Raw genomic sequence first — 24,838 nt, forward strand, 5'->3', positions numbered from 1 at the left:
TGGCGATGGTGGAAGGTGTGGGTAGACCCGGAAAATGATGAGCATCATCTGAATTCCTCCTCAGGTGAAGGCTTCGTGTCATCTGTTGGCAAACGGGGGCTGCTCTTCTCTAGCAAGATGGAGGGGAATGTTTCTTCCCACTCTGAAGAATCTAGGGCTTCAGAATTCTCAGGTACATCCACGAAATATGCCATCCCATGCCTCAACATCCTTCCTTATAAGGGCTCTGATCTCACCAAAAGGAAACCTGTCAATGACGAGCAGTCTCCTTACTAGCACATCTGTCACCCACCAGTTGATAAGCAGCTCTGTAATGCTGCCATGAACACTTTCTGGGCTTCACAGCATGCCCTGAATTGATAGTTAGACCATTCTCTTTCTTCCAGGTTTTTAGAGCAGATAATAAAAGTCAGTCGACTCCACCATCCTCATACTTACCCTCATAAGTACTGTGGAAGTCAGTGCTTTCCCCTTCTACCTAAACCTCATGCCAGTCCTCCGCTAGTGAGATTCTTAGCATTTATGAGGATGAGCTCACCAGAGGTTCCCTCCATGGCACACACCACTGGCACGGGGGTCCTTGCTTTCATCTCACCAGTTTCAGTGTCCCATCCTGAGGGTCTGCCTTTTCTAGCACTTCCATTTCCAACTGTCTTGCCTTGGCTTCCCCTAAACCCACATACCAATTGAGCCAACTTCCACAGCTTCTGAGAAAGCACTAAGAAAAGCAGAGAGACACCATGCGTACACTTGAGGTAGGATGTTGTCCATACACGTGGAATTGTTCGTATGACTACTGAAATCAGGCAGGCCAGGAGTGTGGCTCAGGGCACTCCAGCTGTCTGTGACATGACATTAGTGAACTAGAGGGAACTCAGGAAAACTGACAGACATTTTAGAGCCTTGGATAATCAACCCATTCCCCCAAACCTGAAATTCATTAAAATAACTTCTTTAGTCAAAACTTGAGGTATGCCAATGATTTAAAGCTAAGACCCATGGAGAAAAGTGTTTTACTTTCCCAGGGACCAAAAACAAACAAACAAAAGCCCCCCAAAATACCCAAAAGACATTTTAGAATAAACTACAAAGAGGGGACAGTGATCGTTCCATCTGAGTGGGATGAAAAAGAACAGGAAATGACTGGAAGATACCAGGCAACGCTTTACTTCTGAGGTAAAGTCGGGAAGCTAGGAGTCGATGTATTTAAGATTATTTTGGATACAGTTTTACCCTGAAGGCCCTGCCATTGGCGGAAGCACCTTTTGTGGTGTCCTGCATGGGAAGTCCTGCACAGAGGGGCAAAACATTCATAGCATCTAAAGTCTATGAATCTAGAGTCTTATTCAAGGTAGGGAAGGCCTTGTTCTCTCACCCCCAGCAAACCTCAGGTGGGAGCAGCAGAAAGTTGTGCAAGAAAAGCAGCAACACCATCTGTCCAGGGAGCTGTCTACCTGGGACTCAATGTAGGGATGTTTGCTTTACACATAACTAGAAAAGAAATAACTTCCAGCTGGCTTCAGCTCTATGTTAGGGTAGGAGACATGTTAGAATTGGCTAATTGCTGTAACAAACCACCCCAAATCTCAATGGCTTACACTCACACAAAAGGTTTAATTCTTGCTCATCTCATAATGCCATCAATTTGGCAGGGACTCAGGGGCCCCAGCTTCTTTCATATTGTGGCTCCTCTGTCCCCTGAGCCTTGGAGTCCTCCACTAGATCCTTTGCCTCCATCAAACCCAAGTGCAGAGGGAGAGAGAGAGAAGGATGGAGGACCACCTGGGAGGTGGAGACCTGGAGGCCTACATGACTTCTATCTGCATTCTTTCACCCAGAACTAGTCACATGGTCCCACCTAGACATGGGTCTGGGAAAAGTAGTCTTCCTGTGAGCCCAGGAGGGAAATGAAAGAGTCTGATGAATACAGAGAAATGTCTCTGCGACAACTGTATTCTATATATAATTGCACTAAATGATGTCCACCAGAGAAAAGATTACCACTGACATAATCCTAAAAACTCAATTCTTTACACATTTCTAATTTTGGTTAAGAAATCACTTAAACTGATACTCTTATCATTTCTCCCTGACGGCTGACTAGAACTTATTTTCTGGGCTTTCCTCCCTAAGCTCTGTCAATTTCTGCCCAAATGTCACTTCTCAGTGAGGCCTATCCTGAGCATCCCATTTAAAATTGCAACCCATCCATCTCATTTTATCACTCCAACTCTGCCCTATTTTTCCCCAAGGCATGTATCATAATCTCACTTAATACATTATTTATTATATTTCTTTTTTATGGAATGCCTTCCCTCCTTGAAATTTAAGCTCTAATAGGGCAGGTGCTTTTGTCTGATTTGATCACTGAGGTATCCTAATGCCTACAACTGTTCCTGGCACATAGTAGGCATAATGAATGAACAAATGAACAGGGACCTGCAGGCATTCATCAAGAAGGAACCCAGAAACAGATCTGTACACCCACATTCATGGTAGCATTATTCACAATAGCCAAAATATGGAAACAACCCAAATGTCTATGGAGGGATGAATGGATAAACAAAATGTGGTATATACAATCAATGGAATACTATGCAGCCTTAAGAAGGAAGGAAAGGCTCCAGCAATCCCACTTCTGGGTATATAGCCAAAGGAACTGAAAGCAGGGTCTTGAAGAAATATCTGCACAGGGGTGCCTGGGTGGCTCAGTCGTTAAGCGTCTGCTGTTGGCTCAGGGCATGATCCCAGGGTCCTGGGATTGAGCCCCGCATCGGGCTCCCTGCTCGGTGGGAAGCCTGCTTCTCCCTCTCCCCCTCCCCCTGCTTATGTTCCGTCTCTCTCTGTCAAATAAATAAATAAAATCTTAAAAAAAAAAAAGAAATATCTGCACAACCATGTGCATAGCAGTACCATTCACAGTAGCCAAGAGGTGAAAGCAATCCACATGTCCATTGACTAATGAATGGAAAAACACATGTGTATACATACAATGGGTTATTATTCGGCCTTAAAAAAAGAAGGAAATCCTTTTTCATGCTACCATGTGCATGAACCTTGAGAACATTATGCTAAGTGAAATAAGCCACTCTCTGGGCTCTCAATCTTCCTTTTAGAGCCATATCAGAAGGAATGAACTTGATTGATATATATGCTGACAAAGAGTTCAATCAGAACCTGGAGTTCAGCAATACAGATCAGATTGACCTGTATGATGATGTGTTAATGGCCACCTCACAGCCCTCAGATGACAGGAGCAGCAACACGGAGTCACCTCCTACTGTTTGCCAGGAGCCATCTCCAAGCCCAGCAACAAGACCCCCGCAATTCTGCATACCTACAGCCTACGAAATAGGTGAACTATGTGGGCAACTTCTCCTGGTGGACCACAGACCAGCAGCAGATCCAGGTCATTCACTTGGGAGGAATCTATGATGTGATAGAGTTGAAATTTGCAGAGAATGGAGCAAATGGCCAATCTAAAGGGTATGCTGAGGTGGTAAAAGCTTCTGAAAACTCTGTTCACAAATTGTTGGAACTCCTCCCAAGGAAAGTTTTTTTTTTTTTTTTAGATTTTATTTATTTATTTGAGAGAGAGAGAATGAGAGATAGAGAGCACGAGAGGAAGAGGGTCAGAGGGAGAAGCAGACTCCCTGCTGAGCAGGGAGCCCGATGTGGGACTCGATCCCGGGACTCCAGGATAATGACCTGAGCCGAAGGCAGTCGCTTAACCAACTGAGCCACCCAGGTGCCCCCAAGGAAAGTTCTTAATGGAGAAAAAGTGGATGTGAGGCCAACCACCTGGTAGAACCTGTCACAGTTTGAGGTATAGTCTCAGAAATGTGTATCTGAGTCTCAAGAAGGGGGATATCTCCATGGAACCACTCCTGAGATTCTAGTGCTTCTGCTGATGGATAGACCACACCCTCAGGACCTTGTACCCTCATCTACCTGGGAGATAGGCCCCACATATGCTGCCCCACTTCAGTTGCCCTCCTTCAGCCCTTCACCTGCCCCCACCCCCAATTCCATCCCCACCACCTCCCTCCTCAAGCTTTGGAGTCACTCCTTTTCCCCCTGATATCCACTGCAAGCATCTCATGCCTTTTTAAAATGCAGAGACAACCAAGTAAGGTGATAGTTTAAGGGAAAAAATATAGAATGTGAGAAAAACCATTTACCTGGGGAATTTTTTTCTCCCCATTTTTTGTTTTGTTTTTACTCAATTATACAATTTTTAGTTTTAATTCCTGACAGCAAACAAGGGAAAAAAGGGCCTTGTTCCCCATGTTGTCAGTGATTCGTCTTTCTGATAAGTTGAAAACTGTGTAATAAATTTGATGGTGCTGTCAATCTTTTATACTGCCTTGCATTTTTTTTCCTTTTGCAACAAAATATTTTTAAATAATAAAATAGGGTTGTGATCTGTTAAAAACTAAGAACAATAACACAAATATTATATGATTCCACTTATTGAAGTATCTAAAGTAGTCAAATTCATAGACATGGAAGTGGAATGGTATTTACCAGGGACTGGGGGAGAGGAGAATGAGGAGTTAGTGTTTAATGGGTATAGAGTTTGATTTTGAGAAAATGAAAATGCTCTTCACTGGCTTGACTCCCACTAAGAATGGACATGGTTCAGGAGGGTGCAAGTTTGGTTCATTTCAATAGGATACTGGTCACTGTGCCCAATATTGATATATGATGTGTGACCTTATATTATGCATTTCTGTATACTTTACAAAGTGTCCTTCTGATTGTGACAAGAAAGTTAAAGTGGACCAAACATTTCTCTGAAGGAGCCAGCTCAAAGGCTCTGCCACTGGCCACACTGAATAATATAAACTTAAATATCTGTAATTCCCTTGGTGAAACTCAGAGAGAAGGATAGAAAAAGAGGAAAGAGGAAAAGATTTCCTTTACAGAAAAATAATATATATAGGAGAAAATAATAAGTATAGAAGAAATGGTTTAGTGAGAAATCACCATTTTGCAACCCTTATTTAATAATTGATTCAAGCAAGGATAAACAGAGGATGCTAATACCATTCAGTGAAAGTTTGTTGAAGAAGATAGTTATGTTATTCAAATTATCACCCCACAAGACTCTTTTTTAATTAAAAAGAGGGAAAAGATGTTTACAGTGAAGATATCTGACAGACACACCTTAACCAAGTCATCAAACTTTCTCAGTAATAACAGAACAATTAACATTCTACACCTCTTTCTCATAAGCTACAAAAGAAAATAGTATCATCTATGTAGTATTCTTGCCAAAATATTTAACTTGAATCTAATCCTAGGGCCAACACAGAATTATGGTACATTCTACAAGACAACAGCTCAGACTTCAAAATGTCAATGTCAGGAAACTATTCTATGTTAAAGAGGACTAAAGAGACATTAACAGTCATACAGGATGCATAAATCTGGATTTCATCTTGGATTTTTAAAATATATGTAAATGCCATTTGGAGAGTAAGGGGAAACTTGAATATGGACTGTATGTTAGATGATATTATCAAGTCAATGTTAAAATTTTGTAAATGATAACAGGGTTGAATGTTACTGAGAGTGTCATTTGGAGCGGAGTGTCATGATATTTGAACTTATTTTTATTTTTATTTTTTTTAAGATTTTATTTATTCATTTTGAGAGAGTAAGAGAGAGAGAGAGTGAAAGAGCACAAGCCAGGAGGATGAGCAGAGGGAGCAGGAGAAGCAGACTCCCCATGGAGCCCAATGCGGGACTTGATCCCATGACCCTGAAATCATAACCTGAGCTGAAGGCACCTGCTTAACTGACTGAGCCACCCAGGTGCCGCTATAACTTATTTTTAAATGATTAATAAGGTATATATTTTTATGTATTATATGTAGCATATAAAAGTTATATGCATATGTAAATATAAATAGAGACAGAGACAGAGAATAGAAATAATGACCAACCTAGTAAAAATAAGCATCTCTAGTGCCCAAAATGTTGTCTTGAAATAATATTTTTCACTAAAAGAAACTGGAGTTTCTAGGGAAAAAATGGCTGATTCCAGGTCTGTGGCAGAAAATGACAAGATAAGCCTGGAATATCTTGTCTACCAAATACCAAGGAAATTATTAGACTGCTAGGGTCACCTCAAAAAATTTCAGGAGACAACATAAAGAAGTTTTCACTGGTCAAAGATGAGACAAGTGGAGCTTCATCACAATAATAGTAATTTTGATGGATTGAAACAAATTAAATATGTTTACATCTATGAGGTCATAATGATATGTATATGTGTGTGTGCATATATAATATGTATATACGTATATATGTATTTATGTATGTTTTTTATATATACCTATATAAAGAACTGATCACCTTCAGAATGTGATAGGAATCAACTCATTATCTTGAAAAATGATTTAAATAAAAACAAAGAGGGGCGCCTCAGTGGCTCAGTCTTTTGAGCGTCATTTCAGCTCAGGTCATGATCTCATGGGTCATTTCAGCTCAGGTCATGATCTCATGGGTCCTGAGATTCTGCCCCCACCAGGCTCCGTGCTCCACTGGGAGTCTGCTTGAGATTCTCTCACTCTGCCCCGCTCACTCTCTCTGTCTCTCTCTAAAATAAATAAATAAATATTTAAAATAAATAAATAAATAAATAAAAACAAAGATCCTGCTTTCCTATATAAACTATACCACTGGGTGGCCAAATAACAGATTAGGGGAAGTATCTCTTTATTAGTAGTATTTAACAAATGAAATAGAAATTATTAAAATTAGAATATGTCCATTTTGTAAAGGAAATGAACTACTAGATACAGGCAGTAATCGTCAGTGGCTGTTAACAGCACTCTGAGGGAGACAACCAGATGTGCCTCCTCTAGAACTGCCCAAGACCTCCTACGCTCTTGCCTAAAGGATCAAACGTGAGACTGATCCAGTCCCTGGATCCAGAGGCCAATTCGCAGGAAATACGACAGAGGAACATGTTGAATTATACCGTGAGTTTGTAATCAGCAAAATTCAGGCTATGGGAAACTCTGCCAGTCAAAGGACCCAAAAGTAAGAAAAAGAGATGATTAGATTAAAACTTAAAAGACATCTTTTTTTTTTTTAATGGGAAAGCTAAATTATAATGTCCAGAAACATTTTATCACAACTGGGGGATGAAACTATTTGCAAAGCAGCAATTACTATAAAAGTAATTGGGGAAGACAGTGTTCATCATTGGGATGAGTCTCATGGAAAGGGGCTCCTGAAGTGGAAGGCAAAGGTTTATATTTTCACCCGGGTTGTAGTTATGAAGGTGTTCACATTTATGAAAATTCATTGCCATATTTCCTTTTGTGTAGTTTTCTATATCTTTATTTTACTCCAAAAAAAAAAAAAACCCCACATGTTTTAAAAGAGAGAAAGATACTTAGGAGACACAATAACAAATATAATATGTAGACCTTGTTTGGATCCTGATTTGAACAAGCCAATTATAAAATATCTCTGAGATAATCAGGAAAATTAGAACATTGACTAGATCTTTGATGACATTTGGGATTATTGTTTAATTAAAGATGTGATAATACTACTGTGTGTTTTAGAAAAAGAGTCCTTATTATTTAAAGATACATACTGGAATATTTTAGATAATATTTGAGATTTACTTTAATCCATTGAGGGTAGAAATGGCAGGTAGGGATATAAATGAAACAAATTGGCCAATGTTGCTAATTGGTGAGACTGGTTTCAGAGTACATGTGGGTTCATTATATCATTCCCTTAACTTTTTTTTAAAGATTTTATTTATTTATTTGACATACAGAGAGAGAGAGCACAAGCAGGGGGAGCGGCAGGCAAAGGGAGAGGGAGAAGTGAGCTCCCTGCTCAGCAGGGAGCCCGACATGGGGCTCTATCCCAGGACCCTGAGATCATGACCTGGGCCAGAAGCAGACGCTTAACCAGCTGAGCCACCCAGGCACCCCATCCCTCAACTTTTTTTAATTAATTTTTTTAAAGATTTTATTTTATTTATTTGACAGAGAGTGAGCAGGAGCAGGGGAAAGGGCAGAGGGAGAGGGAGAAACAGACTCCCCACTGAGCAGGGAGCCCAGTGTGGGGCTCAATCCCAGGACTCTGGGATCATGACCTGAGCCAAAGGCAGATGCTTAACCGACTGAGCCACCCAGGCACCGCCATTCCCTCAACTTTTGTGCATATTTGAAATTTTCCATAACAAAAAATTTCTTTTATTATCATGATTTGGATGGGTAGTTCACAAGCAAATGAAACATGGACCCATAAGATCTGTATGTTGATTGCATGAGCAGCTTCCTCTCTTTTCAATGAACTGTTGTGAAAATTCTGTCTACATGGGATGATTATTTAAGTAAAACCCAAACTTCAGACCCAGGTGAATACCAAATATCCCAATGCTTCTTTCACACCAGACTGGCAAAATAAAACATGTTTTAACTTCTCTCTGGAGGTCTGGAGACCATGAAGCACAAGCTAAATTGCAGTGAATGTACTGTCTGGGGGCTGACACCCAGACTGGTGCACCTTATAGGACAGAACCTTCCATATTCTGCAGAGTTTCAGGCCCAGACCCAAAATCTGTCTTTGAAACACCTCCCACACTTGTTGAACAGCTGCTCAATCTCAAGTTAGCACCCAAAGGAAAACATAATAATATGGGTTGTTTTTTAAGGCCTCTGCCTCAATTTTATCACGTTGGCATCAGCACCATATGCCTACTTGGCAGGGCAAATTGAGAAGAAAATGTTTCTATGACCGTGCTGCTGATTTTAAAAATAACATATCTAATGAGCCAGCTGTGAATAGAGAAAAAAATTAACCATTTCTGCAGCTTATTTCATCCTAAACAGTTCTCAAATATTGCTCTCTCTTTACAGAACTCTGATACAGATATCATACAGATGGTCCGTTTGATGGGTTCTATTTTAAACAAGCCACCAGGGAGACCATTGTTTTTATCAAGTGGTAGGAAAAATAGTTTATCCCAAGTCAAATGGGCCGAACTAAAAAGGAAGTAGGACTTGGACAAAATGACGTATGTTTTAGAGGGCAGTGTTGTCCGTTCATCTAGATACAATGCTCTGTCCCTTTGGAACTTGCAAATACGGGAAATAAAGATTGACTTGAGCGCTAAACCACGCAATCAATACATGGTGATCAGAGCTGACAGCGCAGATCTGCTTAGAGACCAAGCAGCTGTCAGGTCAGCAAGACTGGGCTAGGAAAAATGAATATAATATGGTACCTAAAGAATGTGTTCATCCAAAGGTGTGTGGGAGGGGCTCACAGAAATACAGAAAAGCGAGTGTCACTAGGGTAAGCATTGGCTGTGCATGTCTAAGTACCGTTCAGAGGACAGAGAACCTTAGCCAGTGACTCTGAGTTACTCGAGTCTTCCTGTGAGCCAAATGCATCAGGCTATGAAAACCCAAGGCAGAGGTCACACACACCTAACATGGCTCACAGACAGATTTGTCTGGATCCTGTAGGTTTTCTTTTTAAATTTCAAACTAACTAGAAACAGTTTTCTTAAGTTTTTTTTTTTTTTAAGATTCTCCATTTATTGCTTTTCTTAAAAAAGCCCACATTCTCATGTGGCAAAAGTCAGCTAGTCCTGAGTAAAAGCTTCACTCCCCAATCAGTCACCTTCACTCAGCTCTCTCACCTGCCCGGACCCCAAAGGCATCTGTGTTGGCCACACACGCTGCCCCCCCTGCAAAATACCATCGGCTAATCTCACTTCCCGCGTGCTAACTCCATGCTCATACAATCTTCGGGTGCCAGCCTGACTTCTCCTCTTGGTCTTTTTATGCTGAGAGAATGAGTTGGTCCTGTTGATGTCGTCTTCAAGGCTGAGGATTGAAACACCGTTGCTGCTAAATTCACAGTGGCGTGCACCCTGGTTCAGTGACTTGGGATTGAACTACCCAATGTTACCATATGGAATCCTCCACAAAGAGGACATTGTCCAGTTTCCATTTTATATTTAGAAGGTACTTCATGGTCTAATTTTGTTTTATAAATCACATATGCTCATGTTATACTTTTGTATATAGCTGTGTGTGTGTGTGTGTGTGTGTGAAATCTGAAAATAGGAGTTAGGTTAGTGGAAGAGCAACCAAAATAAAAGTTTGGGTTCAAAAATAAAATGATCTTTGCCTTTCTAGCACTTCTTGCAGCATGCTGGGTGTATGTTTATGGTTGCTTTAGCCTTTCTATTAGTATCACGTTTCATGGCTCTTTATTAATTGTGAAAGAATTATTGCTTTCTCTGACTCTCAAACCTTACCTTCTCTCCTTTGTTAATGTCATTGCCTCTGCAGTCACCCACTGGCCTCCTTTATTTTATAATTTAGAAAATGTCCACCTACGTATTGTACCTCAATTGTGTCATCTGCCAAAAAGCAAGATGATTGGGAAAGAAAATCTTAAAAACACTTCCTACACGTTCACACGCTGCAGAGGCTTTACATCACAGGCATTTGGGAGCCCCACTGTGTCTAGGAGAACTTTCAGATGATTCATGCAGGAAACAACTTGGGGGAAGATGAACTCTGAAAGATTCTCTTTAGCATGCATGTGGCAATGCTGCCTCAGGCAACAGCTCTGACATGCTTTAAGATCCTCCAACTCTTTCCACGTTTCAGTCAGAAACATAGACCTCTCATTCATTCATTCACTCAACAAGTGGGTATCAAACATCTACCATGTGCCAGTGACCAAAGACACACCTAAAGCCAAGAGAAAACAGTTTTCCTAAACTGAGGCTCAATGATCATAATGATGAGGACAACAATAAGACAGACAGGACATTTTTTGCCTTTGCAGCCAGCCCCACAACGTGATTTCTGTTGTTTTATTTTCTGCATTACAGGATAGGACTATTTGGCAGCTGGTAAGAATTTCCAGGAAGTGTCACATAGATCTATACTTATGATTTTTGTGTTTTCCTCCTGTAGGGAGGTGTCTTTGGACATCAAATTAGAGTTCACTACAAAATGCAGGCTGAAAGCTGACATCTACTTAGGGAATATTTCTCAGCATTGCTTCCAAGTAATTTTAAAAACATACCAGAGGGCGCCTGGGTGGCTCAGCCGTTAAGCGTCTGCCGTCGGCTCAGGTCATGATCTCAGGGTCCTGGGATCGAGCCCCACATCGGGCTCCCTGCTCAGCAGGAAGCCTGCTTCTCCCTCTCCCATTCCCCCTGCTTGTGTTCCCTCTCTCACTGTCTCTCTTTTTGTCAAATAAATAAATAAAATCTTAAAAAAAAAAAAATACCAGAATGTCAGAAACTCATTTTCTATCTCTGTCCTCCCCACTAAATTGTTCCTATGTGAGCATCACTTACGGTTGAAGCATCTTACAGTGAACAATGAATATGTGGCATAGTGAGAAATAATAAATAGATCTCTTAAAGTTATGTTTTTGAAATCACACATGCATATGATTGATAAATCAGTCACATATAAAAGTATCCTGAGAAGTTTCTCAGTTTCATTTCTACAAAATATGATACTTCCAAGGCTGACATTTCAATAACTAAAATAAGTCTTCAACAACAGAAAGAAGTGTTTGGATCAACTCTTTACCTGGGTTACAAACTAAATTTATTTTAAATCTTGCTTTCTAAGAATCAAAGAGAATGACAGCAGAAAATTAAAATGACCACATTTTTGAAGGACCAAATATTGATGTTTTAATTATAGAATTGACAGTCTAGCTTCAACAACTCAAATAAGGCACCTGACGTTGGCCTGGGAATGGGTTTTATCCCACAAAGATGTTTTGTGTCTGACCTCCAATGAGTACTTAGAATTTAGATAGAGATAGGAAGCTCAGAGATATAATTTTAAAGTAAACATTATTGTAAATAGGATCTACTTTATTAAAAACTTGTTTCTTCTCCTATAAACTCTGTTGGCAACAAGCCAAGGAACTTAAAAACCTGACAAATAATGTTATGGAAGCTATGCATGTGTTGTGGAGGTTGTGTGTTGTTAAAACTGTTAACTTTTAAATGACAACTGTACTATTTTATCATAGTAACAAAATGATGACTCTGTGAGTTCTATGTGGGAACGCTGTAATTAATTTTAAAACTGCCCAGCAATCTACAGGTAGACTTAGAGATATGACAGCCAATGAGGACCTTTGATGGCTTCACAAGGGTGGGTTTGATATGGTATTTTATAATAGAAGGGGGAAAATATTGAGCCAAGTGCCAAGTACCTTGCATTCCGAACGTAATCACAGAATGGCCTTTCGGGAGGTAACCTACATATTTACCTGGTCTACCCAGAGCCACTACCAAGCTGTTCTAAACTTGAAGGACAGAAGGCAAGTGACTCACCTGCCTGGTATTTATTTTGCAAAGCAAGGACTACAGTGAGTCTATTTCACTCCAGAACCTCAGGCTTCAGAGTTAGCTACTTAGGGTCTTTGTGACCTTGGCCAGTTTCCATAACCCGAGTCTACAATTTTTATCTATAAAATTAACAAAAGTAACCTATAAAAGCAGAATAGAAATACCTATCCCACAACAACTAAACGTTGTTAGAAAGGTCCAGTGAGATGATGTGCGTTAGCAGGGCGCCCGATGGATGGTAAGCGCTCAGGAAACGAGAGGACTTTGTATTACGCTCCCCACGCACTGTTGACCACTGCGGGGAAGCAAAGGAACTGAGCTGCTCCTGCTTTGTCTCTTTACCTCATAGATGTGGTCACCGCAGCTGAATTGCAGCAGTTTCTTCTGGGTTCTTCCAAGAGGACGAAAGTTGTACATCAGGAACATAAAATGCGTGAGTCCCCCTTCCCGACACGGGTGAGATGCCAAGAAAGAGAGGTGGTTTTCTGGGAGGATTGCTTGGCGGGGGAAATGTGTGTATCCGCTCCTGTGACGTAGAGTGCCGGCCATTCCCCTGTGATTGAGAATGAATGCCACCTGTGTATGCACAGGAAACAGGTGAAATCATTTTTCTCATGAATGGGCTTGAACTGGTCTCCCCCATGAGGGTTTCTCAATGCAAGTCATTGCTTAAATATCACCTCCTCAAGGAGGGCCCCTCTGACTACCATGTTGAAAATAGCAACCCACCTCCCGTACTGATTCCTCTTCCTTACTCTTTTCTTCTTCCTTAACCCCAGTAATTTAATGGAATATGTTGTTTTCACATTTATTACGTCTATTGATTATTGTCTGTCTCTTCCAGCTAGTGTGTAATCTTTTTGAGGACAGGAATCTGTGTTTGTTTTTTGCCTAAAGAGTTGGTAATTTGTTGAATGAACAAATAAATACATAGATTTATTCACCTTTGCTTGTATATGCACAAAGAAATTCTAGAAACTCCCTGAAAAAATAATAACAGTTGTTACTAGGGCAAGGAAAGTGGGAGAGGTGGTCTGGACGAACTGGGTGTGGGGGTTGGAGGGAGATTTCAATTTTTGATTTTTGAACCATGTGAATTTTTAGGGGGTGTGTGTGTGTGTGTGTATTTCAGAAATCACTGTTTCTGAAGTCACCTGCCATCTCTGACAGGCCTGACTTCCATCTCTCCACTCTCTCAAAAGAGATCTGTCTTCCTCCTTTTTCCTGTGCCTCTTTAATTTCTCCGTAAAGCCTCAAAACAGTAAACTTTTCCGCCACACATACATATGCATCAGTACATATCCTTTCTGTGTAAATGAATCTTGTAAGAAAAGTGTAATATTGAACTTTGGTTTCAAAACAGGGCTATCCTACTCACATACAGAATGTAACCAAGTGTTTAGTAAAGGCTTCTTATTCAACAGCAACAATGAAAAGTTGACTCCAGGAAGAGTGGTGGTGACCTTAGAGGGTTTGATAAACTGATGGTTCATGCTGGCAACTGCTTTGTCGGGCATTAGCCCTCTCTCCCAGGGGTCACCTAACAGAAGGTCCATTGTGTAGCAGGTGAAGTGACCACTGTGCTGGGAACATGTGCTCAGGGGTTCTCCCTGCTGCGCATTTCCCTGAGGCCTGGTATCAGCTTCCATGCTGCACCCTCCACCATTTTAATGGAAGGAGTCACTGGTGTTAAGCCATCTGAGGGGAATGCCTCAGAGAGACTGAGAGAACACAAACAAGCAGATCTGCAATGTGGTGTGAAGAAAACAGAAGAGGCACGTGAGTTGGGATGTGTTAAACATGATGAATTCATTTACACAGTCACCCGCAGAAGCAGCATTATCTAAAATCAAGACAAAGCCAGGAACCTTGCCTTCAAATCGCCAGTGTGTGGAATACAAGTAAAAGCTTAAAATATAGATGCTTTCTTCTTCCCCTCCAACATCTTTTTCACCTCCTCACACATTTTCCAGACAGAAGCAAGCAAGTGAATTATTATTCTGGCCAAATTCTTCTAGGAAGGAAAGAGTAAACTCAATCCATCTTCATTTCTCTCCTCTGACAAAGTAGGTAAGACAGTGATGATATCAGTCTTTTAACTCACAGGATTTTGTCCACAGGGATTTAATGAATATTCATTAATACACTGTGATAAGCAATGCAAAATTATGAAGCATAGCGAAGTGACAAAGGCCATGAATTATAAATTCCTAAGCCCTTATGCAGAAAACTGATTTCTTCTCACTGTATTAAGATCTGACCATCCCTAGATCCAGTGCCTTTTGAGTACATCTATGAATTTTAATTAAGTAAATAATTAAAATCTGAAGAAAGTCGTTTCTAAAATTTTATTTTTAGTCAAAGTATAGTTGGCTAGTTGGCATACAATATTATATTAGTTTCATGTATAACATCGTGATTCCACATTTATATACATTACAAAATGCTCATGAAGTGAAGTATAGTTACTATCTATCGCCATACAAAGTTATTACCATATTATTGACTATATTCCCTATGCTGTACTTTACATCCCATGACTTATTTATTTTATAACTGGAACTTTGTACCTCTTCATCCCCTTCACCTATTTCTCCCACCCCTGCCCCTTCTCCTTTGGCAGCCACAAGTTTGTTTTCTGTGTTTATGAGTCTATTTCCATTTTGTTCATTCGTTTTGTTTTTTAGATTCCACATATAAGTGAAATCACATGGCATTAGTCTTTCACTGTCTGACTTACTTTACTTAGCATAATACTCTTCAGGTCCATCCAGAAAGGAGTTATTTTAAATATAAAGATTTATTCCTAGTTTTTCACAAAATCATTTCCCTTTATACAAAACATTAGTGAACAGTAGTCCTCCAGCACTAAAAATTGTGCAAGTCACATATCACAGTGACCTATAAATGTCTTGTATTAAAACAAAGCTTAAAAAGATTTTTAATCGATTTGTTAAGACTGTATTCTATTTAATCCACTAACCTAGAAAATCATGTTACTGTAATTAGAAGTAGAAAGCAACATTTTCTAAATTGTTGCTGATATTTCTCCGTGTTGGCTGTTGCTTCTATCCTGAAAGATTATAATGGCACCACCCCTTGAGATCTGGCCCCCAAACAAGCCTGTCTGTCCTATGACACCAGGCTGCAAAGAGTTGACCTCGTTGCTACTTACCACCATGACTATAGTTATCTCTCCACTGTAGGGGTCATACCATGAAAGAGGAGCAGGCCCCATCCCACCTCCAGGTGACATAAGCGCCCAGCTGGCAGGGAGCAGCTCAGATCGTCTGAGCAGCACCCACACAGAGAGGACATCAGACCCCAAATAACAACTTTGCTGTGAGCGGTACGAAGAAGGCACCATTCCACTTATGATTTTCAGAGCCTGTAATACAGTCTTTGAAACTGGGCTTTCCAGAGCACTGAAGAGAAGTCACGCTTCAGCGGTCAAGTGCTGGAGGAAAGGCCAAGCCAGAGGCAAAAGCTCTAGCAGTTGCCATGGCAGCGGCAAAAGGACCAGAAAAGGTTTCCAGATGCAGGTCTGTCTCAAGAGTGTGTGATGCAATCCCATGTTGTCTGCGTTTACCACATCGGAATGAAAACAGAGACTGTCTGTTTTCCAAGTCCCTCAGTCAGTCTGCATTAAGATTATCTGGTGAAATTCTGGAGGGGCGAGTGTGATGAACCGTCCGACCTGGGTCTTTAAGTTAGTCGGCAGTGAAGAAGGCTCGGGCCTTTCTTCCCGGCTTGAGCAGGAAATGGAGCATAAGCCAATCGCTGAGGCAGGTTTAGTCTGGTCGGCTGAAATTTCCAGCTACATTTGCCAGTCTCTAGCTGCAGAATGATTGATCTAATAGTAAAACTGATTTGGTCACGGGGCGCCTGGCTGACTCGGTCGGTAGAGCTTTGACTCGATCTCAGGGTCGTGAGTTCAAGCCCCATGTTGGGTGTGGAGCCTACTTCAAAACAAAACAAAACAGATATCTGATTGGGTCACTATACACTATTATTTGGAAATATTAAGAACTATTCCAGATAGTGCAGGGGAATGTGCTTTGAATCTGAATTCATTTCAGAAAAAGCAACAAGGGAATAGTTCTTTTTCTCTTATTCCTTTAAGTAACTTGCAGAGGCAAATCAGGCTCTCATTGCAGATGTCAACTCTTTCCCTGGGACAAGAGGCCAGACCCTGAGATATGGGTCCATTCTCTAGATAAATTTTACCCTTCCCACACCCCAGGGGAGATCAAGTTACTTTTTTTTTTATTGTGGTGAAATATACGTAACTTAAAATTTACCGTTTTCACTATTTTAAGCGTACAGTTCAATGGCATTAGGTACACTCACAATGTTGTGATCGACCATCAGCACTATCCATTTCCAGAACTTTTTCATCATCCCAAACAGAAACTCTGTACCCATTAAAAAAATAACTCCCCAGGGGCACCTGTGTGGCTCAGTTGTTTAGGTGGCTGGCTCTTGATTTCGGCTCAGGTCATGATCTCAGGGTCGTGTCAGGCTCCATGCTCAGCGGGGAGTCTGCTTAAGGATTCTCTCCCTGTCCCCTTGCCTCTCCCCCTGCTTAGGTGCACACTCCCTCTCTCTCTCAAATAAATAAATAAATCTTTAAAAAAATAATTCCCCATTACTCCCTCTCCTCAGCCCCTAGCAACCACTCTCCTACTTTCTGTCTCAATCAATTTGCTTATTCTAGGTACCTTATATAAGTCATACAATATTTGCCCTTCTATGGCTGGCTTTCAGTTAGTGTAATGTTTTCAAGATTCTTCCATGTTGTTGCATGTGTCAGAATTTCCCTCCTTTTAAAGGCTGAATCATATTCCATTTTATGTATTTACAACATAAACACATCGTATGTGTATTTTGTTGATCTCTTCCACTGTCAATGGACATTTGGTTTGTTTCTACCTTTTGGCTGTTGTGAATGATGCTGTTATGAACATGGATGCCAATTATCTGTTTGAGTCCCTGCTTTCAGTTCTTTGGGGTATATACCCAGAAGTGGAATATGGTAATTCTGCTTAATTCTGTGAGGAGCCACCAAACTGTTCTCCATAGTTTGCACAGTGGGGCAATGCACACTGGCATGACACCAGCTGTACCATTTTACATTCCCACCGAGTGTCTCCTTTGAATGCCTTTGGGAAGATATAACCTCTGTGTTACTTTCCCAAGTTTCAAAGTGCAGGGGGGAAGATTGCCAGCAGAGCTAACCCCATGAGTCAACGGTCAGTACATTTCCTTGATGTCACACTGAAACCCTGATAATTTAAAGCCAGTAACCACTTGTTGCATGCCTGCTATGAACCAGGCAAGGTACCAAGCATTAGAGATACAAAGAGCTCATAGCTTAGTGAGAACAATAGACATTTATGTGCAAAAGTGTAGTATGATGAATCCAGTAATAGAAGGATGTGCAAGGCAATAAAAGGGCAGGAGAAACTTTGCAGAAAGGATCACTGAACTGGGTTTTGAGGGATGAACAGGAGTTTGCCAAGAGGGAGAAAGGCAAATAGCCAAGTAGGAAATAGTAAGTTCAGAGAAGATCCAAGAGAACACGGCATTCTCAGGGAATGAAGTATATATAGTTCCTTATGGCTGCAGGTTACTCCCTGGTTTCTGGCCTATTGGTGTCCCCTCAGAAGCTCTGGATAGGGGAGGAAGATGTGTGTATGTGGAGCATGTGCTCATATATGGACTTGTATCTGAGGGTAGGAAGCAGTGGGACTTCATCAGGTGGCATCCGATCTTGTGATCTGTGGTCAAATGTAGGAGCATAGAGATGCTAAGTTAGCAAGGTGACTGCAGGGTGCTTTCCTTGAGGCATATAAGTGGTTATTACCAAACAAAACATTAAGGCACCTAAAGATAGGGAATATGACCCACTTAGATCTTTAGAAAAATCTACTTCTGATTGATCCAATTTTAGCAATACAGTAGACTAAGAAACCTGAAAAAAAAAAAAAAAAAAAAAAACCACTGCAACTCCTAGAAAAGGCTTATCAAATACAAGAAAAATTCTTATAAACGCAAAGCCAAATTAACAGATACACAATATAGGCACATCTCCTGTGCCAGAAAACGGGTCACTGGCAGCCAGAGCAGCAACCTGAAACTGTAGGCCATGTGGTTCAGGGACAGGGGTGCAGGATGGACCGTGAAGGAAAAGGCAAAGTTTACTGGCTTTTACAAAGCCAGCAGGAGAGCAAGAGAATTATCAGCGAGGGGTCTTATCTAATGTAACATGACTGTGGGAGTGACATCCTATCACCTTTGCCATATTCTATTGATTATTAGTAGGTCCTAAGTCTCAATCACACTCAAAGCAGGGTGGGGGGATTTATAGGGCATGAATACCAGAATACAGGTATCACTGTGGGTCACTTTAGGGTCTGTCCACCTCCTGGGTACAGACATTCTGTAGTGCTACATCCCAGGTTATCTATCAGGAGGTTTCTCCCCAGTGTCAGAGTATTGACTTCCCATGTCCCCTTTGGTGTGCTAGTGACACAGTTTGTCCTATAACCATTGCCTATAAATATAGAGGAACACAAGACTTACTAGTTTTTCCTTTGTGTATTTTACAAAAGTATTGCATGGTTATGGAAACATCCCAAGCAGTACAGCTAAGTGCAAGTACAAAGCAGAGATCCTCATTCCCCTTCACAAACTTTCCAGTACGACTCCTCCTCAGAAGTAATTTTTGGAAATAGTTTCTGGGTGGTGCAATTGAGACTATCGCCATTTCAGTAAAACAAGAGCACCATCTGTCCAAGAGAAAATAGGAGTTGTGCTGGGCAAATGTGGCTATTTAGTTCTCTGAGGAACCCAAGGTGGAGGGGAAAGGGTGAGAGATCGATGAAGGGGGTCAGGGGTACCACAGGGCAGTAACAGAGGTAGCTTCCATCCTACCCTGTGGTGCTGTGACTCAGAGAACAAAAGTTTAGTAGCAGGTTAAGGAGAGGTTAAAACCAAGTACTTAGTTATAAAACAAGAGAATTAAAAATTAAAAGGAACAAAATAAAGACATTTACATAGGAAAAAACCAACCAATTTTTAGGAGTAAAGAAGAAAAATAGTAGTATGGAAAGAATGCAAAGCATAAAAGTACATAAAGGTCAAAAGTTCAAATAAACCACATTGAAAATTAAAACTGAGAATTTTAATTTTCAGATACTAAAGTATCACAAAAGTTAGGCTTAATTCTTTAAAAAAAAATGTGGTGAAGAGACGAACTGATAATTTACAAGCAATACAGATGGCCCGTGTCTGTGAAAATAGTGTAGCTTTGTCTCCGTTCAACCAAAACAGTTAATAAGAATCACGAAATACTATTTCTTACCTATTAGATCAGCAAAGATTTAGAAGTTTTTTGATAATATCCAGTGTAAACTTGGGGAAAACAGTCAGTCTCATACACTGTGGGTAGGAATATAAATTTCTATGGCCTGTTTAGATGGCAATTTGACAATATCCATAATAACTTATAAAGCTACTTGAATTAATAAATCCATTTTAAAGGATATATATTTTAAGTGTATTTGCATGTGGTGTGTGTGTGTGAATACACCATTTATCTTTATATGTTATAAAGATAGATTGATACATAGATTCTAGATAGATCACCATTAATTGAAATAGAGAAAAGGTAGAACAACTTACATGTCTATCAGTTGGGAATTAGTAACATATAAATTATTCTGTCTCCATTAAATATTATTTATTCCCACAATATAGCTTTCTCCCACCTGAAATGGTCTTCCTTCCCTTCCTTCTCCTCCTTCAGGAAATCTCAGGTTATTCCATATTTTAGTGATGGTTTCTTTAGTAGCTAGGGTCTTACCCACAATATCAATTTTCACTCACTTTTACTACCCTCAAGTGGTAGGTTGATTGTATTAATGGTGTTAATGGTCCCAATCAGTGGCCACTCTATATGCCTGCTCTCTGCCTTATTACTCTGTGGTTCTGACCCAATTTAAATCTGGACTTGGCCATGTAACCTGTTTGGGTCAATAGGAAAAAAGCAAATCTGAGACACATACACACGCAGACTTAAAACAAGAGTTTGCACATTTCTGCTTCCTCTGTTTACACACTTCTGGTGGACCACCGTGACTGCCAAAAAACGTGCCTCAACTAAACTGCTGAGAATAAGTTATGTGGAGTGGAGTCCAGCCATCCCAGCTGAAACCATCGTAGACCAGCAAATTGCCACTTAATTGTCAGGCCAGTGAGTAAGCCCCAGCTAAAATCAAAGCACTGGCTAAACCAGTGAAGATCAGCAGAACCACCCAATCAACATGTAGATTTATGAGAAATAATAAGTGATTGTTGTTTTAAACTGCTACAGTTTGGAGTTGTTTGTTATACAGCAATAGCTGATACACCTGCCAATTTATTCTTTCAAAAATATGTAGCTTTTCCCAAGCTACTCATGCTTCTTAATTAGCATTCACTATCTTAAAAAATATTCTAAAAATATAATCTACCATTGAGTTCAGGATACTCTGCTATCCTTATGGTGGTTTAATTATTGTGTCTTCTACAAACCTGGATTTTTTCTTTTAGAATTTAGCTGTTTATTTCAGTCTTCTTAAATCAACTTCCATTAGTCTTTTTAATTTTTTTTTTCCTTTCTGAAATTATTTTTAAGTAGGCTCTAAGCCTAACGTAGGGCTCAAACTCACAACCACGTGATCAAGAGTTGCATGCTCCACTGACTGAGCCAGCCAGGCACCCCTCTATTAGTCTTTTTTAGACCAATAGTGTGGCCATCAAGAGGATAATGATTATGAACCAAGTAAAGAGAAAAACCTTTGAAGAGGAGTTCCTAAAGTCACCAGTTTAGGGGTTTCATTTTTCTCCCACCCTACCCCACTTTCATCAGCAGCTTAGGACCTCAGGTGGCACAGAACTGGTTTCTAATACAAGAGAATGAGGTATACCCACAACCAATCACCCATGGTAAGAAAAGATTTTTAAAAAGCAGGAGCCTTTCGGATAGAGATGAATATGCTTTTATTTGGATACTGAAAAAACTTTAAGCATTTTCTACAATGCTACATAACACAAATTGATTTAACCCACTTTTATACTTTTAAAAGCCTATGGAAAACAGACTTTTAAATCCATCAGGTTTGTTTTTGTTTTTTTTTTCCTGCTCAGCACCTTTTCTAAAATCTGTCTTTTCCTTGAATTCTGTTTTGTTTTTTGTTTTTTTTTCCTTAAACAGTCTTCAGTTTTTCAAAACAGAGGAAGATTGATTAGGACCTTTGTTTGTGCTTCAGCTGCCCCATTCTCAGAAGATGAAATGCTTCTTCAAAAATCCTTTGCAAACAAGCTCTCAAGTCAAATACTTTCCTTTTTTGGAATGTAAAACAAATTGTATCATTAGTCATTTAACACGAGCAAAACATCTCCCTCTGTGGAAACCACCAAGCCATTTCATTTAAAAAACTAAAAGATAAATCACATTTACCTAATGGATGAAACTTGATAATTTATCCATATGTCATTACTAAAATTGACATGGCAGAAGTTGCCAAGAGGAAGTGATAAACAGTAACTCTAAAGAAAGAAATACAGTTCTTAAATCCTCATTAAACATATTTTTGTTTTAAAGTTTGATTCTGTTTCCACCAGGACATCAGCTAACATTTTCACTTACTCTTTTACCTACAATTGAATAACTTTTAGGAGCACTGTTTTCAAAATAACTATTCCCAAAGCCAGTCTATGGAAAAAGCAATATTCCTAAGTGACTTTTTATGGTATGTAGGTTACCAATGAATGGCTCATGCATATGCCCTTCTTACATCAAAAAACTACAGGAAGCTACTCACATCTGCATCATTTATTTTTTAAGATAGTCAACCTTGAAACTGGGTATCACCAGTTAGACAGGAAACTAGAACCTTCCAGAGCAAAATGACCTAATCACATTGCTTTTTCTAAGTCCAACCTGCATCTCCTGAGGCCATTGCCAATACTCAAAAGGGATATTCACTTCTGGCAATTATGTCGTATACCAATGGAGCTTCCTCTAAGAAGCTGAAAACTCTATTAATTGACCTTAATCTCTTTTTACGATTTGGCAATGGTATCCCAAAAAAATTAATTGAGGGGCGCCTGGGTGGCTCAGTCGTTAAGCGTCTGCCTTCGGCTCAGGTCATGATCCCAAGGTCCTGGGATCAAGCCCGCAGGGAGCCTGCTTCTCCCTCTCCCACTTGCCCCTGCTTGTGTTCCCTCTCTCGCTATGTCTCAATCTGTCAAATAAATAAATAAAACCTTTAAAAAAAAATTAATTGAGAAGGCTGTAATGGCAGCCCCCACATCACTCTTACTCAATGGTGGAATGCCACCATTAAAAATACATTTCTCGGGGGGCCTCACTAGTCTCCTAGTCTCCTTTGTTTTCATATTTTAAGTAGTTTTTGTTTGTTTGTTTGTTTGTTTTTTACCCATCTGGGCAGGTCATGGCAAAGGAATGTTGTTTTTTTAAATAATAAAATCACATTCATGTTGTGGTTCTTGAGGTTGTTGGAAAAGGTCCCCTTCTATGTCCATTAAAGAGAGGTATGATTCAGGGGCACCTGGCTGGCTCAGTCAGTGGAGCCTGTGATGCTTGATCTTGGGGTTGTGGGTTTGAGCCCCACGTGGGGTGTAGAGATTACTTAAAAATAAAATCTTTTAAAAAGAGAGAGAGGTGTAATTCAAAGAAAGGGAAATATAAACTAGGTTATGGTAACCTGAGCCAGGTGCTTTACATATGTTAGCTTATTTAACCCTTCTCACCACTTTGTAATGTAGCTATACCATCTCTGATTTGTAGTTGAGGAAATTAAGGTTCTCTAATGGATGAGATAACGTGCCCAAGATCACATATGGAGTTAGCATTTGATCCCACGTGGGTCTGGCCCCAAGCCAGTGATTTGTCTCCTCTTACTACCCAGATTTTAATATAACCTATTTGAATGATATTTAGGAGAAACCACTGAGATTCATCTGATGTAATTTCTGGATCTAGGATTGTTTTCTCCTCTTTTTAATTTAATCTACAACTCGCTTACCTTTGACCCCTTTTAGGTGACCAGAATGTAACACAATTAAACAACAGTCCCTTATTACACAACCGGAAGCTTCCATAACTTCCAGGCAAGACAGGCAAGCTCTTTGCCCGCAGCAGGATTTAAATACCATCATCAAGCAGGCCCATATTCAAATTCTCAGAGGGTTGTTAAGAACTAAACAAGGTCCTGTATGTAAGCACCTGATAAATGTGCAACAAACAGTAACTTAATCTGACAAATACTGAGTGGCAAACAAAGCTGACCTGACTCCTGTCCCCTGTTAGACAGCCTTGGAAGGGGAGAAGGAATGAAAAGTGAAGGTGGGGGAATGACACAAAGGGGAAGGGCCTCAGGGCCATGTAGTCAAATGCAGCTGCGAGTGCAGAGACCAAACCTCCCACTTTACAAAGTCAAGAGCTATGGCTTTTAATTGTATCTGGGGCTTGGTAAAGCTTTCTTCTCCATTAGAGAACCTTCCAATTCCCACTTGAGAGGGAAGCAATCAAGCCTGGCAGATAACAAGCAGCTCTGCGAGGACAACAATGCTCAGACATCAAGCCTGTTGACAGAACAAGCTGACAAGTTCATACCCTCTATGCGCGATTGCAAATTCTCAAGTGTGTTTTGCCACCTTCAGGTGTGGACAGATGTATTTGGGGGAAAAAATTACTTTATTGCAAATTAGGTATTTCATGTGTTGCTCAGCATCCCCTGTAGTTTTGACAGGTGCAAGAGAGACAGTGGAGGTAGGTTTGCAAATCTAGCCACCATGCCTCAACGCCTCCCCCAGCTGCGCGACGTGGGTGATGAGCAGGATGTGCTGGTGTTTGTCCCATCAGGATGTAAGTGACAAGTGCTGTTTCTTAGCTAAACTCTCCCCACCTCCATCTTTCAGCCTTTATGGTGAATTCTTCTAGGGAGCTTACCCTGTGCCAAGTACTATTCAAAGTATGTATATGTAACTAATCACTTTATCTTCACATCAGCCTGTGAGGCAGCCCCTGTGTTTACCCCATGTCACAAATGAGGAAACAGAGACACGGAGCAGTTAAGTATCTTGCCCATGGTCACCCCCGTAACTAAGTAGCAGGGCCATGTTTTGAACCTAAGCAGCAAGACACTGGAGTCCACACCTTATGCAAGACCTAGTGCATGTCCCCAGATTCCCCCACAGCTGTCTCTTTTCCATCTTTCAGGTTCTTTCTCAAGAGGCCTTCATCCCTGGCTAAAGTAGTCCCCTGCTCCATCCCACCCAGTAAGCCTGTTAAAGCATCTCCACAACATTTATCTGGACCTGAAGATATCTTATTTGCTTATGTGTTTGTTACCTGTCTCCCTAACTTGGACATAAGCTCCT

General features: G+C 40.5%; 1 pseudogene; it reads left to right on the plus strand.

The window, feature by feature from the left end:
• Positions 1–2,897: 2,897 nt before the first annotated feature.
• LOC118002530 lies at positions 2,898–4,112 on the plus strand (annotated as a pseudogene).
• Positions 4,113–24,838: the final 20,726 nt, after the last annotated feature.

This window comes from Mirounga leonina, unplaced genomic scaffold (genome assembly GCF_011800145.1).
Source record: "Mirounga leonina isolate KUSES-001 unplaced genomic scaffold, KU_Mleo_1.0 Mir_82, whole genome shotgun sequence".
Taxonomy (NCBI): Eukaryota; Metazoa; Chordata; class Mammalia; order Carnivora; family Phocidae; genus Mirounga; species Mirounga leonina.